The following is a 16,554-nucleotide window of genomic DNA, read 5'->3' as shown; positions in this document are numbered from 1 at the left end:
TCTAATTAGTTATTTACTTCCCAATTAAAAACATTCAAGTGTCTCATTTTAACCCACTTTTTTGTCTCAAGTTACCCCTCATCAACCCACTTCGGAGAAATTTGATTAAGTATGAAAAAGGCATGGCCACACTGGATAGGAGAATAGTCAGTCATCTATTAAACACATTAGGGTAGGCTCTAGTCAAAAACATTTCGAACTTCAACAAATCTCTTACGAAAATAATGGACAGTTAGAAAGACAATCAAAATAGATTCCCCAAAAGCTCATTTCCATTTCCATATAAATCTTAATTGTAAAATAATAACTGGGTAATAATTACTTACACTTTTCTTCAGCACCTTTCAAAAGTAGACCGGCCTTAGACAATGCTTCAACTCAAAACAATGTAGCCAACACAGTCATTTGAAAAGAACATATTTTGTCTCAAGTTACCCTTAAGTCTCAAGAAACCCCACTTGACGGTACTTAGTTTGAATTATCGATATTTGTAAAGAAAATTATATTTTCTCGTACCAGCACAGGAACCCATTCTAATAGTTTTTAGCATACGTCCCACAAAAATGCCAACTCAGGCACAGAAAAAAATCCCCGTGAACTGATTTGCCTTGGTAATTCATTCCAAGAATATCATCCCAACCGTAATCAGTGGAAGATTACGGAGTTTGGGACTTTCAGACTGAAGCCCATCCAAATTGCATGATTTCTTTCTTTTCTTTTTTTCTTTTAATTTAATGTTAATCATTCCTATGCGTATAAGCTGCAAGCCCTCCGAAAAGTCTAGCGATTTCTAAGAAAAAATTAAGTCTTTGTGAGTGAAGTCTCTCTCAAACTACTTTTCTGGATCTGCCACTGTTTATAATTTATTTTCTAACAAGAAATTCATTCTGGCATCTTTCTAAATAGGAAATTTACCTAAATTTAGAATGCAGGACGTTCCAATAGTAATAATTTTCTATCTAAGCGGTATTTTGGACCTGTGCAAAGTAACCCCGAGTAGAGGCTGAAACCGCCTTCTTCCAGTTTTACCTTTTTTGTAACTTTAAAATGTTTCACATTTTAAATTCAACTATTGCATCGAAGTCCCATTATTCTACGAAACTGACTTAACTTCGACGGAAAATCATGCACGTAATATCTTTCAAATTTTGGTGGCCTTTACAGTGACTGCTTTCCATACCTCTACAACAATGAACCCTCTCGGTAATTAGAACTGAAGATAGCCGCCAATATTATAGCCAAAATACAGTTACATGTTCTATTTTACAGTGGCAGCTGAACCTCCCTCTTTACTGTTCATGGTTTTGCTGACTGAAGACTGTGAAACTCTTTTCATATTTTGTGCAAAGTAACCCCTGATGTGCAAAGTAACCCCGTCTTACGGTATTTTATCCCTTTTAGATTAAATGCGGATTAGGTTAGCTTACGTTAAAAGAGTAAAGTGCTGCTTAGGCATAAAATCGTTCCCTGTACTAAGCTTTTTAAAAACCTAATTCTTCAAATGGCGTTCTGATGACAGATTCACACACTCAAAAAAAAAAAAAAAAAATCGAATTGTTTCCCAAAGTTGTTTGTATTTATCCTATGGCATCGAAGAATGATTAAAGAAAAGGCTCAAAACACAAGAAACCAAACGAAGCAATGATAATATTTTGTTGCAGCTACTGGACTTACCGCCCATATCTACACCAGACTTTCTTCACAAACCTATCCCATATTTGGTACTTGTTAAGAATAGCCCGTCAAACAAATAGTAATTTTACTATTAAAATGTGTGAGAGTGTATGAAAGAGTCTGGGATAATAATTTCTACTTTCAGAACATGCCTGTATAATGTAGGAAACCAGTATTTTATGTTTAGAAATTTAATGTTACCAGTATAAAATAATTTCAAAGACAATAGTTGAGTTCAAATGATTGAATGAGATGTCAAGGGTTCTATTCTTATTTATGCATTATGCTTATTCTTATGTTTCATACACTATAACCTCCATCGATGACGCGCCTCCTTTCTACGGACGTACTCTTGCGTACGAACCCTTCTATGCTGCTGCCCTGGCACTATTAAATAACATTCTCGATTTTAGTGTGTTTTTTTTTTTTCACTTTCGTAGGGTCTATATATGGAAAAGGACTGGATGCGCATTTATACCTTACGGGAAAGTTATCATAAAATTATTCTCTACGCATGAAAACAGCTCTTACCTTAAGAAATAACTTCTGAAATACTACGTGTGAATTTTGTGACAAAATAATTACATAAATTATAATAGGATAACATGTAATCATATCAAGGGTACTTCAGTTTGCGAGCATATGATCAATCTGTACGAAATTGTTTGTCATTATCCCACATTAATAACAGTACAAAACGTCTTATTAAAGCAAGAAAAGCCAGATATATATTTTTTTATTTGATGGACTCTTCTTTCTTAATCTACACCCGATATTCTTGTATATTAAATCATCATATTAATATTTATACCTCTCATTGCCTTAAAATTTAACAATGGTTATGGGCATGGGCGGAACTATGGGGGCGTAGGGGGACATTGCCCCCCATTTTTTACAAAAAACAAAAATGCTACTTCAATTCTGATTTGTACTAACCGTGCCTCCCAGCAGACAAAAGGTCTGCCCCTAGCAACCAATTCCTAACGCTGCCTATAGTTATGGGCATGCAAGCATAGCCCCCTCCTAGAAGCCAAGGAATATAATGTTATATAAAACAAATAATATTGCAGTTTTATCATATTATTTCCAGAAATGGCATGCACACTGAGAAAAAAATCGCATGCAGCGTACGTAAAATCGTATGTTACATTTGTAAAATCTGTAGTTTTTGGACTGAACGTACAGCAAACGTATAACTGAAAACGCACGTTTTATAATACTTTCTGTATAAGTGTTCAGTCTATATGTACTTTCTGTATGAAACAATATAGGCGGTCAGGATCTCACATATAAATGGACGTATATAACATATAGCTGACGAAGGTAACATACATGTATGTAATATAAGGAAGACTGTTAGATGTCAGACATCCTGCAACGGCATGATGTAATACCTAAGGGCAGTGCCTATGTAGCATACAGATAATGAATGCTCCGTATTGATTTCTGTAGTATGCAAGAGGATTCCGTATATTTGTACAATATACCGCTGTACGGAGAACGGAATTTTCTCAGTGCAATGAGTATGGAGCTAGGCATACTATTGGTTTTAGAAAAATATAAATTCATAAGTGTAATAGAGCTACATCAAGTAGGTATCAATCATCATATGCAAAGTATTGTCCCTTGGTACATGAAAATTCGTGTCCCTTGGTACTTGGAGCGCCCTATTTATAAATAAAAGTAAATTTAACGAAAGGAATGCATAATATATCAAAGTCATCAGAAAGTAGAAGCAATACACAGGTATCTTAAATGTGCTGGAGCATTTACTTGTTACTTCCACTTTGTTACTTCCACTTTCACGCAGGAAGAAAAGCTCTCCGAACATCAGAAAAAAAAAAACTTTCATATAGAGAAACATATATTGCCTTCCAGTTCACTTCTTTCTCTATATATGAAATTACTTTATGTTGCCCAAATGAAGTATAGAAAACTGAATTCAGTGATAGGAAGGCAAAATTGGTACGAAATTCAGGAGGATCATGTCCCTGGTACATTGTCACAGGAACGCATGACTTCCCCTACTTTACCTACGAGCAAGATCAAATCTTTACGCCACATTAATAATTTCTCTGTTAAAGTAAGTATAGTTTTATTAAGAAAGTGCACAAATGTCTGTCAAGTTACTAAGATTGGATGTGGTCCAGATCGGATGGACTTTCCATGAGTGCGTCCTAGTACAGACAAAACATAATCATTAAAAAAAGGAAAGTTTTTTTGAGGGTCCGGATCCGTGGGTGCTCCCGGGCTGTAACCATATTTATACCGACGGTTGATACTAACGATGCAACTACAACAGTACGCTAAGAAGATCATACCAGGGAGGACCCAAAAGGAACCGGACTTTCGTTCTAAAAAAAATAATTTATTACATTTTTTACAAAATTCGTTCAGTCTCCTTCAAAGTACTCTCCATTAAATGCGATTCATTTCTCCCATCTTCTTTCCCACTGTTTGAAGCACTGGATCACTTTCAATCTGATTTTTCAAGTCCTGACTCAAATTCAGACGAATGATTTGATCCTGTGTGAGCAGGCGAGAAACAAACTTAGCGGCAACATGCCTCATTTGCAAAACCTCACGCTGGCACGAGCTCCAACTCACTCCTGCCTGTTTTGAAATATCATCGATCATGAAACGATGATCCTCGCTGATTTTGAGACAGATTTGGTCGATGTTTTCGTCGCTTCGAAATGATGAAGAGCACCCAGAACGAGCATGATCTTCAACACTCATCTCACCACACTTAAAGCACCCAAACCACTCAAAAAATTGTGTACTGTTCATAGTATCCTTCTTGAAAGCCTGTTGAAGCATTTGGTAAGTTTTCGTTTCCGATTTTCCAAGTAGGAAGCAAACACACGCCTTGTTCCTTTGAATCTGACATAACGATTTCGCAGGCGGCAAACGAGAACAGTTGAGAGAAACAATAATACGATCAAACGTTAACCTCCTACGCAGACGCCGCTTGGCCAACCAGGGGTGTAGCCAGCAGGTTTATGTAGGGGGGGCCCGTCGTTTTTGACGGGGGGCCAGCTACAAAGCCAAAAGAAATTATGTTGGAGCAAGTGTTTTGAGGCCTGAAAAACCGGCAAATTTTGGTTTCCTTCCGGGAGACTAAAAAACACTAGTTTCTAGCTTATTATTATTATTATTATTATTATTATTATTATTATTATTATTATTATTATTATTATTATTATTATTATTATTATCGTTTTGTCTATAAATTATATTCCAGGTAGTTTGTATTATGGTTAACCAATAATTACTGTCCCGGACCAAACGTTATACCTTTGTGCGTAACTATTTTAGTTTAAGCCCTTGTACACAGAACCTATCTACATAAGGCTGATTTTCTTTGAAATTTCACTTATTTTCTTTAAGATTTCCTGACAAAAATAATTATTTAGTATTCGTGACTTTAAAAAAGCATAATTATTTTATTAACATCTATGTCTCATTTCCTGTTCTAGGGGCCGTTCATATATTACATAACGCTATTTTTGACCAATTTTTAGCCCCTCCCTCCTGCTTGTCACGCTTCGTAACGCAAGGCCGAACCCCTCCACTTTGTTAGTAACACTTTTTGATCTTTGTTTTTTCATTATTCTGATTATTTTAAAGGTTATTACAATAAAAAAACTATTTTTAATGGTAGAACTTTTTATTACAAAATGCTTATATTATTGTGAATATATTTGTAGCGTTTTTCGCCAACAAATCAAAGTATTAGAAAATGGTAGACTCGTAATAATCTTTTATCACCATAAGGTTGTTTAATTAACCAATCCTAATTCTTCAAAACTACTGTCGTTTCCCCAAGGAGATCGCACCCATCATTTTAGGTCACTGGTGATTGGCAAGGAGAAAGTACTGCGAAAGATGCAGTTAAAACAGGATTTAAAGAAATAACATCGACCTCTTCTTCCGAGATCCAGGATGCTTCGTGCATTTGAAGTTCGCCAGTGTTAACGATGCAGAGTTCTGTTCCTCGTCGACCACAAATTCGAAGTGGCTGCACACGTGAAGGAGCAGGGAAATCTCGTTTGTAAACAAGCTTTCGAGCATCTTCTTTGGACTTCGAACTTCAGTTTACCACTAGAATTCTTTTTTTTTCCTAAATCAGTGCGAAATGCGAATAAACTCGATTTCTTCAGAAATATTCAAATCCAATAATAATAATAATAATAATAATAATAATAATAATAATAATAATAATAATAATAATAATAATAATAATAATAATAATAAAAAGTAGTACGACATTAATATCGATGAATTAGGTTTTTAATATATTTAGGTCTGCAAATCGTGCATTGTTCCGTCGCGGGAAATATTTCACAAAAGAAAGTTTCTTCTGTTTCACATGCGAAACTTCTTCGAAGAAAAGAGTGGGTAATGATTCGAATCAGAAGTTTTAAATAATATTCTCAGAAATAGCGATACAAGTGGGAACGCGAAGGAATTTTAAAGCGGTGGTTACGATCACTAATAACTAAATCCAGAAAAGCGTGTGACGTAAATGCAATGCTGTGATAGCCGCAAAACGGAGTTTTATTGTATTGTAATATACACAGGGTTCTTCACCAGTTATGCTGGTGTTTAGTGCGTCATGGAATAACTTCTGTATGATTCAATTTATATAGGTTATAGTTCGCAACTTTCCGAAACAATGTAATTATTTATTTATCTATCTATCTATCTATGTATCTATCTATCTATCTATCTATCTATATATATATATATATATATATATATATATATATAGGGTGTACGATAACTACGTGGACAAACTTGGATGGGTGATGGTACATCTTTAAAAAAGCAAAAAAGTCCTAATGAACATGGGGGAAATTCCGTCCCGTTTAAGAATGACAGAGTGTTGAAAGCGTGGGATCATGAACTTTAGAGGCCAACAGCTTAAAAACAATACATCGTGGAGAGTGCGGTCAAAAACGTTACTTAGAAAGTCATGCCTACTCTATTGAAAAATACATATTTGAAAACGCAGCTAAGTGTGCGCACGGGATTAACAACGTGTGATACCTCTTTCCTTTACAACATGTCCGGGAATCCCTCCGTTCCTTTGGGAATCCCGTGCGCACGCATATCTATGTTTCCAAACATGCATTTTTCAATACAGTAGGTATGACTTTCTATGTGACATTTTTAACCGCACTCTCTACGATGAATGGGCCGCGGTGGCTCAGTGGTAGAGCGTTCACCTCTGGTGCTTGGGGTCCCGGGTTCGATCCCAGCCCTCGCCAAGTGAACTTTGTGGTGGACAAACACCGCGTGCGTGGGTTTTCTTTGGGTTCTTCCGTTTCCTCACACTTTCTTCATTCCACCATTTGATTCATTACTCATTATCACCATCTCCTTTAGCCTAACCAGCATAACTGTGGGACGTAAAACTCAAAGATTTCACTTTTTTTCTCTACGATGAATTGTTTATAAGCTGTTGGCCTGTGAAGTTCATGTTCTCACGCTTTCGACACTCTCACTCCTAAGCGGGACGGAATTTCCCCCATGTTCACTACGACTTTTTTTGCTTCTTGTTAGATGTACTATCACCCGCCCAAATTTGTCCACGTAGTTATTGTTCATATATATATATATATATATATATATATATATATATATATATATATATATATAAAATGAAAGGTAGTGCATATATATATAATGAAATTACTACATTTGTAATAACTCTTGAGCTACTCGACTGATTTCGATTAAAGTTTCAACGTAGATGAGGTTCGGACCTGGAATGGTTTTTATAGCTTCACTTTGAAGGTGCACTTTGAAGAGAAGGGGAAGATATACAAAAATGATCGAAAATGACCAATATTAATGTCGAATCATAGTTTTCGGAGTGGCTGATATGAACAGTGCCACTTCCGATGCCGTTTAAATCCAAATTCAGTCTCTTAAGAGGGAAGATGACATGTCAAAATAATTGAAAATTACCGATTAATTGAAATCCATACTGAAAAACGTTGTTTTTCACCAAATTTTTCATCTGATATAAATATGTTTTCTTAAAAAAAAAAATACTAGTTACAGCATATAAAAATGTAATGCAGTCCTACTTACAAATCAGTTTAGTACCATTGCTTTATGGTAGTATTTATAGTACCTTGTTGAAACGTTTGTCTTCAAAGTGTCAAATATAAATCGCAGTAAATTGTGTAATCTGCTGTAAAAAAAGTTAAACCATACTGTTTTCCGATTGGTATAAGGAGGAGATACCATACTGTTTTTCGATTGGTATGGTAAAATAATTTTTCCGTACTATTTTACCGTAAATTATTAATTATATGTAAACTTTCTTATTTTTAAATGCCTGAAGCGAGGTAATCTTACAATGATGTTTAAAAGCTGGTCATTTGGGGGGGGCAAGAAATCATTTGGGGGGGCCGGGCCCCATGGGCCCCCCCGTGGCTATACCCCTGTGGCCAACTGATCTGGGAAGGTCTCTACTAGACCCACCTAGCAGGAGAACTCTCTACTACGCCTAGGAACGGCAGCGCTCTTTCAATCCGGTTTCTTTTGGGTCCACCCCTCGTATGTAATTCAGGAATATTATAAGAGTTGACTTATATATGCTGCTACACGTTGAATATATTGCTTATAAAATCTGATTTAATGATTATAAATAAAAGTCCCTTAATTCTCTTTCTTTCTCTCTCTGTTAAAATATTGCGATCAACATTGTTAAATCTTTCTTTCATTAAATGTTTGTTGCAGTGTTGAATTCAGACTTTTGTACAAGGCGGGCAATAAAAATTTAAGGGGGGGGGGGGTAAATTGCAGTAGAACAACACTAATTAGTCACAACAAAACTAACGACTTGTTATTGTCTGGTCGGTTGCAATAACCAACATATTACCAGAGAGCGTTCGTCTCTGTCTGTATCTAATTTCCAAGTTTTTATTTAACTTCGACTTTATACGGGAATGTGGTTCGTTAATTAGAACAATTAGGTTGAGCAAAAGAAGAAACTAATTTTCTTTAAAAAAACAAAAATCCTTGCTTTCAAGACTTCTATTTCCGAAAAAATTAAACAGACCGAAGCAAATATTTCAATGCATGTGTAATTATAGATATTCTAGGGAGCGCATATATATTCTAGGGGGGCTCAGTCCCTCCTCGTTTAACATGCCTGAATTCAACACTGGTTTTTTGTATCAAATTTTACAATTACTTCTCCTTGTCAATTTGAGCCATTTATCATAGTAGGTCTTCCCGAAATGTTTAAGTTGTAACGTGTGCAATTTAATATATTTTTTGAAACGATAATTGAAAACAAACATCTTTTATACGAAAACGAGTTCCTCAAGTGCGTCTACAAGTCTTATTGTCCCGTAGTGTTGACCTGTTTTTCTTCTAATTGGATTTTTTAAAAAAAATATTGAAGTTGTACGGGAAGTTAGCCAACTATATTTCTCCAAGTCGGTAGTTTTACATTATTTGATTACCATTATTTGATTTTTTTTAGTTAAAAATGTTTTGTGTATAAAAATAATTGTATTTCTTTCTTCGCAAAGGTTTGTGTAATTAAGCTGCAACACTAGTAAACGACAACGATTTATTGTAAAACTTAATATGAAAAAAATTTACACTTTACTTTAAATACAGAAATGAACAAATATTAGCCCATGAATAGTTTTTAAAAAGTTATAATTTTAAATTATGTCATTGTTTGTATATTTATTTGTGTTTCTATTAGATTAAGAGTAATCTGAGAACATAATAGTTAATGTTTACGAATAACGTACTTTTGCTCAGAATTACAGGAGTAAAACAGCAATAGAAAATTATGAGTTTTCATAATTAGAGTATATTTTAGGTAGTTTTTTTTAGTAGCTACAGTATATAGGAAATATGCAATTTTAAGCAAATTTCTGATGTAATATATTTTCACTGTACTCTTACATGACAGTGTCATGTTAGGAGAACTTAAATAACTTGAGGAGATGATAATGAGTGCGGGTTAAGGAGGCTCAGAAGAAAATATGAAAAACATTATAACAAGGTCTTCTAAAAGATTCTTTCAATTTTCAGAACTAAGGGGCCATGCCCCCCCAGAAAATTATGCTAGTTACGCTAATGCATGCAAGCACTGTAACTACATAAATCCTATATACTGTCAACAAAAATACTAACAATACAGGGTTATTCAAAAAGAAAGAACAGATTTCAAACATTTTTTTCTTCCAAACTACAAAAGATAGAAACATGATTCGAACGTTACTTGATTAGGAAAAGTTTACAATTTAAACAGCCCGGATAGAAGTTCCAATCACGGCCGCATTGGCGCTGTTGTTTGTTGTTGTTTGTCTGTAGTGAAATGGCGGCGTCACCACAGGAGAAGTCTTTTTGTGTGCTACAATTGGCAAAACTTGAGTCCATTGTTGCAGTTCAGCGAGCATTTCGCCGTCAATTTAATAAACAACCGCCGCATCATAAGCAAATTTACGAGTGGCATCGAAAATTCGTAGAAGATGGTTGCATCTGCAAAGGGAAAAGCACGGGACATCCACGCACATCGAACGAGAATGTCGAGAGTATTCGTACACTTTACGAAAGGAGCCCAAAGAAATACACATCACGAGCAAGCAAAGAACTTAACATTCCTCAACCAACGGTATGGCTAGTTCTAAAACATCGTCTGCACATGAAGCCATACAAACTGCAGTTATTGCAAGCATTGCATCCTGACGACCACAACAAAAGGTACGAATTTTGCATTAGCATGTTAGATGATATGGAAGAAGACAATTTTGGTCAACGATTAAATTTTTCCGATGAATCCACTTTTCATCTTTCTGATAAGTTTAATAGCCATAACGTTAGAATTTGGACAAGTGAAAATCCTGCGGCAGGTATTCAACATGAAAGAGATTCACCAAAGATGAAATTCTTCTCTGCGACATCTCTAACCAAAGTTTGTGGGCCTTTCTTCTTCATGGAGAAAACTGTGACAGGATTAACCTATCTAGACATGCTTCAAAACTGGTTATTTCCCCAACTTGAAGATGATTCAGATGACTTCATCTTCATGCAAGATGGTGCTCCGCCTCATTTCTCTAACCACGTTCGACGTTACTTGAATGACACCATTCCAGGACGTTGGATTGGAAGAGGAGGAGCAGAAGATCAACTTTATCGCCGGTGGCCTCCCAGGTCCCCAGATCTCACTCCGTGTGATTTTTATCTATGGGGTTACGTAAAAGACCGTGTTTTTATCCCTCCTATACCTGACACTTTTGAAGGTCTACGACATCGAATTGTTGAAGCTGTGAATTCGATAACTAGAGACCAGCTGATTCGTGTGTGGCAAGAAATGAGCCACCGTTTTGACATTTGTCGTGTAACACACGGTGCTCATATTGAATGCACACCATAATTACTAACAATAAATTGTAAACTTTTCTTAATCAAGTAACGTTCGAATCATGTTTCTATCTTTTGTAGTTTGGAAGAAATAAATGTTTGAAAGCTGTTCTTTCTTTTTGAATAACCCGCTATATTCCAGCGCGAATACTTTGAATATCAGATAGTTAGTAGTAACATTCTAAAAACCCCAAAAAGATATTTATTCAACAACTGGCGCTCTGTCTCACTACGCCATCATACATGGACAGTGATTAGGGGGAACAAAGGGGGCAGTTGCCCCCGCACTTTTTCAAGTAACCCATTAATGTATATAGTTTAATTTATAAAAGTAGTTTTTGTATGTATTTACTGGTTCATTGTATGTATTGGTTGCCTTCCCATGGAGTAAAGAAAACTACAGGAATTGCGTTTTAATTGCCACAGAAAATAACCCCAAAATTAACCTATTGGAGCACAACAGTTTCAGCATACTTTCACTTCTTACAAGGGCTGCAAAAAAGTAAAAAGCTGTAACTTTGTAACCATTTATTGTATTTGTACAAAACTTTTAGTGGACTTGTAAGAAAGTCTGAAATTTTGTTTCCAAGCATTTTTTCAACGCCAAACCTCCAGCTGAGCACCATTTACGTCCAAACATTGCTGAAGTCTTTTCGGGAATCCAAGAATGGCATTTCATCCGTAATACTCTCAATCACATCACGTATCTTCTTCTGGAGGTCCTGAACATCTTTCGGTTTTTGCTTGTAAACTTCTGTATCATTTTCTTACGAACGATATTGTGCAGCGTTGTCATTGCCACTCGCAGCTCCAAGGATCTGCGTTTCAACGATTTCTTTGGACTTCGCAACACGCTTTCCTGCACAGACTGAATCATAATAACACTGGTTGTTGGCCTTCCGCTACGAGGCAAGTCCAAGACACTTCCGGTAGCTAGGAACTTATCGTACCATCTCTTGATACTTGGACCTGCAGGTGGTTGTTTCTGATATTTTTGTCGGAATTTTCTTCTCACCAAAACATTAGATTTTAACTCACAAAACCACGCCACACACTGCGTTTTCTCTTGAGTAGATGCCATCTTTGTCACGTGATTTGCGGTTATGACGTCAACGTTTACATCCGCTCATTGTTGTCAACAAAAATTTTAATATTTCCACTAAACATTACAAACAAAATACAAAATTGTAAGTAGTACTTTCAAAGTTACAGCTTTTTACTTTTTTGCAGGACTTTTGGAAGACTGTACAGTATTAGTAAGCCGCTTTGAAACTAATTCAGAGAGCATTTCGCGAAGGAAAAAAATCTTTCACAAGTTATTTTTTAATTGCACGAAAATTGAGTTCCTAAAATGTATTTTCTTCTTTCTAAAGTAAGGGAAAAAAGCATAATAAGAAACAACTTCTATCTTTTTCATTGTTTTGTAGTGCAATATATGAGTGAAGTGGTGTGTTAGGGCTGTACGAGTGTATATACACTTAAATTTAGTGAATTCAACATAATTCTAGGTTTTAGTGTTATTTTGAATAACTGGAGTATGGAGTAATTTTAAGTATTGTGTTTTGATGTGCTCTAAGAAAGTGAAAACTGCACCTAATGGCTACAAACATGTTTCGGGAAGTTGCAAAAGCAAATATTTCTTTAAATGTCGTAGCATATGCTTGTAGTATTTACTGTCTTCCATTTTCTAAGAGTAATAACATACATTTAATAGCATCTGTGGAATTAAATATTAAGTTGTTCATTAATCCCTGTTTCAATATGACTTTTGCAAAACAAACACCATTATTTATTACAATGATTAATATTATCCTTTCTATTTATTTGTTTTGCAAATTTGTTATTCAATAATCTGATCACACAGTTTTCCAGGCAGAATTTTAAGATATTCATGAGAAAGGAATCAAATCTCTTCTTACACTTTCGTTATTTAAGAGTACAAAGGGCTAGTACCTACTGGCGTTGCTCTTGCTCTTGTCAATTTATGTACTTAATAAAATATAAAATACAATATACAGTATTTTAACTGAAAAAGATAGTATCCTATTAGTTATACAACCTTTCGTCAAACAAAATATTAGAAGCAAGCAGGAAAACTAACATTTATATGCAAATATTCCGATCATGTCTTGCCCCCCACTTTTAATGTCCTACCGCCGCCACTGCCATCATAGTTGTTTTGTATTTTCCTGCACTCAACTAGAGCGCTCATTGGCTATTGAATGCTATTGAATTGGATTGTTTAGAACAGGACTGAAATGAAAGCTCTTGAACGAAACTATTGAATTCAAGACAAAAATTACATCAGTTCTGACGTCTATTTCATCAGTCTTGAATGGTCTTGAAGAACAAGAGTCTAGTTCAAGCTTTCTTTGATCGTCTACAAACAGTATTAGAAAGTAGGTTGATTCTGTAATCTCTAATTTTATTTAGTTAATTTATTTTAAAGTGAAAATAGTAGCGGTTACCACGGAAGGGACATTAACTCTATTTTGCACAGGAAATTAATATATATTATTACTAGCAGCGTTCACCCCGCTTCGCTGCGGTCACCCCGGAACGCAATAAACTTTGTTACTTAGATAATTTTTACTTTTTCGCTTTCAAGTGATATGATAAAAACCATAGAAGATTGCACTAATGTTAACATTATATCGCCTGTCATTTATGTTAACCCGCCCCGCTTCGCTGCGGTCACCCCAACCCGCCCCGCTTCGCTGCGGTCATCCCGGAACGCAATAAACTTTGTTACTTAGATAATTTTTACTTTTTCGCTTTCAAGTGATTTATAGCGCCTGTCAGTTATGTTAACCCGCCGAGTCACAGGGTCATGCGGGTTGCATATAAATACGTTTATTTTTATACCTATGATGAACTAATAACAAAGGATTTGTACGTATGGACACCTGAATGGTCAATTATCTCAAGACACTGGTAATTGAAAATTAAAGTGATATGATAAAAACCATCTAGGGTCCACATCCTAACAACCCCCCAAAAATGAAAGAAATCGGTTCAGCCGTATTAGCGTGATGAGCGGACAAAGGATTTTTTGTACGTATTGACACCTGATTGGTCAATTATCTCAAGACACTGGTAATTGAAAATTAAAGTGATATGATAAAAACCATCTAGGGTCCAAATCCTAACAACCCCCCAAAAATGAAAGAAATCGGTTCAGCCGTATTAGCGTGATGAGCGGACAAAGGATTTTGTGCGTTCTCTTTTATATATATAGATTATTTAGGCCCCCAAGAACTTTTTAAAACACACTCATACAGTTTCAGATTTATTGAAGTCTCAAGTATGGTGTCAATTTTACACACTTGAGTAGGGTTGACATATGTCCATATTTTGTACAGACTGTTTGTATTTTTGGATCCGTGTCCGTGTCCGTATTGTACAAAGCATGAAATAGGAAAATGTCCGTATTTCACAGTTTTTGGAACTGCCCAAAAATTTCCGAGTCGGGAATCGCTAAAATCTCTTGTGAAAAGAATTGTGTTTTAATGATGCATCTTATATTTTAGTTACCATTAATAAAATAGCTTACGATTTTAGAAAGTTTCATTTTTGCATTCCAGTGTTCTTTTGGTTAGATTTAATATATGTAATTAAATGGCATGATTTATTATATTTGTGTTAATGAGAATATATATATATATATATATATATATATATATATATATATATATATATATATAAATCATGTTAGTTTCCAATAGTGTTTTAAGTATTACATTAAAGAACTGTGTAATAACCTAAAAACGTGATTTTTAGGTAAGAACTTTCAAAATTTTTGTTCTGAATTTGGGCATCGTATCTTTAATGGGTCGTCATTTTAAAGCTTGTCCGTATTTTGGATCAAAAAATATGGCAACCCTACACTTAAGTAAGTGCATGTGAAATGTAAAATTCAATGACTCAAAGTATTTAGGTATATTTTGTTTTTTCCTATGTATTCTTTTGCTGGAAGTCAGTGGTAATTTACACATTTATATACAATTTGTTATACTGAATTTGGACACCTTCCGAAATAAATTTCTGCGTTCATGCCTGCCCGTAGGAATTCAGATTTTTAAAAAATGTTTCTACCTTTTTAAAAAGAGTAATACACTTATGAAATAAAAATATTATTCCTCTTTACAATTGTGAAAAAGTGCGATACTCCTTCGGAAGACTGGATCTAGTAAAGGTACATGAATTCGCAATTCGCATTCGGAAGCAATGGAGGCTCGGCCTTTGGATTTGTATTTATCATTTTCGAAAGTCAATAGTGCCACAATAATCAGCCCTGTATCTCGATAGCGGCTCTTTACTCGCACAAATGGTATTGAGAAAACTTAATCAGTTTAGACCTACTGTTCTATACACAAGCTGGGGGCGCGGTGGCTCAGTGGTAGAGCGTTCACCTCTGGTGCTTGGGGTCCCGGGTTCGATCCCAGCCCCCGCCAAGTGAACTTTGTGGTGGACAAACACCGTGCTCGTGGGTTTTCTCGGGGTTCTCCCGTTTCCTCCTACTTTCTTCATTCCACCATTTCACTCATCTCTCATAATCACCGTCTCCTTTAGCCTAACCGGCATAACCGTGGGACGTAAAACTTAAAGATTTCATTTTTTTTTATACACAAGCTGCATAGCATGATGTCTGGGACACCCCGTATAAATCACTTATATATAGATTAGATCCCGAGGTTCTGTCATTCTGTGATTCCAAAATCTAGGAATTCCAAAACGAGTAGAATTTTAATTTTGATCCTGAAATGAAGATTTTTCATTCCGAAGTTGCTATACCGATCCAGGCCGGTAGCCAGCCTAAAGTGTAGGGAGGGGGCCGATAGAAGTTAGAGGGGGCCCGATACAACCATATTATAGTTCATCACCATATAGACAACCTAGGCGGCTGCCTACGGCGGAAACATTTAGGGGCGGAATGCCAGGCTTTTTTTTTTCAATACGGTTTATAAACATTAGCCAAAACGTACTGCGTCAGCGTCCTACACATTTAGGAAGAGGAAGTTAATAAAAAGTGGAATTACCCAAGATGGATTACGCTCATCTATATGGAGCGGGAAAACCATCTCCTTCTGGCCATAGTATGTTTCCGTGTGCCTATGCCTACTGTTCATTCTATGACAAAATCTCCTGCATTATCTAAATATCCAGATTCCGGATGCTCGCAGAAATATCACTGACCTAAAGTTTCTACATAAGATAGTCATTGGAGTCTGAAGTTCTACTTCAAGTACTATCCCTTCACACTCCTACCTACCTCTTCCTCTTCCCCGCCCTGGACTGTCTATTATTCGACGGTCCTTCTTTCACAGAGCACCAAATTTATATAATCAGATAACAACTGACGTGGACATTTTTTAAGCTGCACTGCTTTTGACAGAGTACTTATATAAATTCAAAATAACTAAAAATGAATTAAGAAACTTCATTTTTGCTTTGTCTTAACCATTTTTTGTTTTA

The sequence above is a fragment of the Thermobia domestica genome, chromosome 15, assembly GCF_964235325.1.
Source record: "Thermobia domestica chromosome 15, izTheDome1.hap1.1, whole genome shotgun sequence".
Taxonomy (NCBI): Eukaryota; Metazoa; Arthropoda; class Insecta; order Zygentoma; family Lepismatidae; genus Thermobia; species Thermobia domestica.
This window is presented reverse-complemented; position numbering follows the sequence as displayed.